The sequence below is a fragment of the Hypomesus nipponensis genome, chromosome 24, assembly GCF_054491055.1.
Source record: "Hypomesus nipponensis isolate SF chromosome 24, ASM5449105v1, whole genome shotgun sequence".
Taxonomy (NCBI): domain Eukaryota; kingdom Metazoa; phylum Chordata; class Actinopteri; order Osmeriformes; family Osmeridae; genus Hypomesus; species Hypomesus nipponensis.
This window is the reverse complement of record NC_140384.1, coordinates 305,001-307,500: the sequence shown is the minus strand read 5'-3', so window position 1 is coordinate 307,500 and position 2,500 is coordinate 305,001. Positions and strand designations below refer to the sequence as shown.

The window sequence follows — 2,500 nt, the reverse complement described above, 5'->3', positions numbered from 1 at the left end:
TTTGCTCATTCACTTAGAAACTGAAATCTTGCAATATGCACAAGTAGTCCTTCATGAAAGGGGCTGGAAGCTGTTTTCATTTTGACACGAGAGAGAGAGAGAGAGAGACCACCTTGCATTGTCAATTGCTAAATCTGTATATGGATAAGTAGCCTATGGTTGTCAACTTATTTCGTACGGCCATACCAGCCTGGCAACGCCCGATCTCGTCTGATCTCGGAAGCTAAGCAGGGTCGGGCCTGGTTAGTACTTGGATGGGAGACCGCCTGGGAATACCAGGTGCTGTATGCTCTTTTGCTCATTCACTTAGAAACTGACATCTTGCAATATGCACAAGTAGTCCTTCATGAAAGGGGCTGGAAGCTGTTTTCATTTTGACACGAGAGAGAGAGAGAGAGAGAGAGGGAGAGACCACCTTGCATTGTCAATTGCTAAATCTGTATATGGATAAGTAGCCTATGGTTGTCAACTTATTTTGTACGGCCATACCAGCCTGGCAACGCCCGATCTCGTCTGATCTCGGAAGCTAAGCAGGGTCGGGTCTGGTTAGTAATTGGATGGGAGACCGCCTGGGAATACCAGGTGCTGTATGCTCTTTTGCTCATTCACTTAGAAACTGACATCTTGCAATATGCACAAGTAGTCCTTCATGAAAGGGGCTGGAAGCTGTTTTCATTTTGACACGAGAGAGAGAGAGAGAGAGATAGAGAGAGACTACCTTGCATTTCAATTGCTAAATCTGTATATGGATAAGTAGCCTATGGTTGTCAACTTATTTCGTACGGCCATACCAGCCTGGCAACGCCCGATCTCGTCTGATCTCGGAAGCTAAGCAGGGTCGGGCCTGGTTAGTACTTGGATGGGAGACCGCCTGGGAATACCAGGTGCTGTATGCTCTTTTGCTCATTCACTTAGAAACTGAAATCTTGCAATATGCACAAGTAGTCCTTCATGAAAGGGGCTGGAAGCTGTTTTCATTTTGACACGAGAGAGAGAGAGAGAGACCACCTTGCATTGTCAATTGCTAAATCTGTATATGGATAAGTAGCCTATGGTTGTCAACTTATTTTGTACGGCCATACCAGCCTGGCAACGCCCGATCTCGTCTGATCTCGGAAGCTAAGCAGGGTCGGGCCTGGTTAGTACTTGGATGGGAGACCGCCTGGGAATACCAGGTGCTGTATGCTCTTTTGCTCATTCACTTAGAAACTGACATCTTGCAATATGCACAAGTAGTCCTTCATGAAAGGGGCTGGAAGCTGTTTTCATTTTGACACGAGAGAGAGAGAGAGAGAGAGAGAGAGAGAGACTACCTTGCATTGTCAATTGCTAAATCTGTATATGGATAAGTAGCCTATGGTTGTCAACTTATTTCGTACGGCCATACCAGCCTGGCAACGCCCGATCTCGTCTGATCTCGGAAGCTAAGCAGGGTCGGGCCTGGTTAGTACTTGGATGGGAGACCGCCTGGGAATACCAGGTGCTGTATGCTCTTTTGCTCATTCACTTAGAAACTGACATCTTGCAATATGCACAAGTAGTCCTTCATGAAAGGGGCTGGAAGCTGTTTTCATTTTGACACGAGAGAGAGAGAGAGACTACCTTGCATTGTCAATTGCTAAATCTGTATATGGATAAGTAGCCTATGGTTGTCAACTTATTTCGTACGGCCATACCAGCCTGGCAACGCCCGATCTCGTCTGATCTCGGAAGCTAAGCAGGGTCGGGCCTGGTTAGTACTTGGATGGGAGACCGCCTGGGAATACCAGGTGCTGTATGCTCTTTTGCTCATTCACTTAGAAACTGAAATCTTGCAATATGCACAAGTAGTCCTTCATGAAAGGGGCTGGAAGCTGTTTTCATTTTGACACGAGAGAGAGAGAGAGAGAGAGAGACCACCTTGCATTGTCAATTGCTAAATCTGTATATGGATAAGTAGCCTATGGTTGTCAACTTATTTTGTACGGCCATACCAGCCTGGCAACGCCCGATCTCGTCTGATCTCGGAAGCTAAGCAGGGTCGGGCCTGGTTAGTACTTGGATGGGAGACCGCCTGGGAATACCAGGTGCTGTATGCTCTTTTGCTCATTCACTTAGAAACTGAAATCTTGCAATATGCACAAGTAGTCCTTCATGAAAGGGGCTGGAAGCTGTTTTCATTTTGACACGAGAGAGAGAGAGAGAGAGAGAGAGAGAGAGAGACTACCTTGCATTGTCAATTGCTAAATCTGTATATGGATAAGTAGCCTATGGTTGTCAACTTATTTTGTACGGCCATACCAGCCTGGCAACGCCCGATCTCGTCTGATCTCGGAAGCTAAGCAGGGTCGGGCCTGGTTAGTAATTGGATGGGAGACCGCCTGGGAATACCAGGTGCTGTATGCTCTTTTGCTCATTCACTTAGAAACTGACATCTTGCAATATGCACAAGTAGTCCTTCATGAAAGGGGCTGGAAGCTGTTTTCATTTTGACACGAGAGAGAGAGAGAGAGAGAGAGAG

The 2,500-nt window shown here is 46.6% G+C and overlaps 6 non-coding genes and 2 pseudogenes across 6 annotated transcripts; all 8 read left to right on the top strand.

Annotated features, from left to right (window-relative positions):
• The first annotated feature begins 172 nt into the window (after positions 1 to 172).
• Positions 173 to 291, top strand: LOC146228100 (5S ribosomal RNA). Its single transcript, XR_014742461.1, has one exon. It is a non-coding gene; the product is annotated as a 5S ribosomal RNA (ribosomal RNA).
• Positions 292 to 475: 184 nt separating this feature from the next.
• Positions 476 to 594, top strand: LOC146228099 (5S ribosomal RNA; annotated as a pseudogene).
• Positions 595 to 777: 183 nt separating this feature from the next.
• On the top strand, positions 778 to 896 carry LOC146228098 (5S ribosomal RNA). Its single transcript, XR_014742460.1, has one exon. It is a non-coding gene; the product is annotated as a 5S ribosomal RNA (ribosomal RNA).
• Positions 897 to 1,068: 172 nt separating this feature from the next.
• LOC146228097 (5S ribosomal RNA) lies at positions 1,069 to 1,187 on the top strand. Its single transcript, XR_014745258.1, has one exon. It is a non-coding gene; the product is annotated as a 5S ribosomal RNA (ribosomal RNA).
• A 186-nt stretch (positions 1,188 to 1,373) lies between these two features.
• On the top strand, positions 1,374 to 1,492 carry LOC146228096 (5S ribosomal RNA). The gene has a single exon (XR_014742459.1). It is a non-coding gene; the product is annotated as a 5S ribosomal RNA (ribosomal RNA).
• A 170-nt stretch (positions 1,493 to 1,662) lies between these two features.
• On the top strand, positions 1,663 to 1,781 carry LOC146228095 (5S ribosomal RNA). The gene has a single exon (XR_014742458.1). It is a non-coding gene; the product is annotated as a 5S ribosomal RNA (ribosomal RNA).
• Positions 1,782 to 1,959: 178 nt separating this feature from the next.
• LOC146228094 (5S ribosomal RNA) lies at positions 1,960 to 2,078 on the top strand. The gene has a single exon (XR_014745257.1). It is a non-coding gene; the product is annotated as a 5S ribosomal RNA (ribosomal RNA).
• A 188-nt stretch (positions 2,079 to 2,266) lies between these two features.
• Positions 2,267 to 2,385, top strand: LOC146228093 (5S ribosomal RNA; annotated as a pseudogene).
• Positions 2,386 to 2,500: the final 115 nt, after the last annotated feature.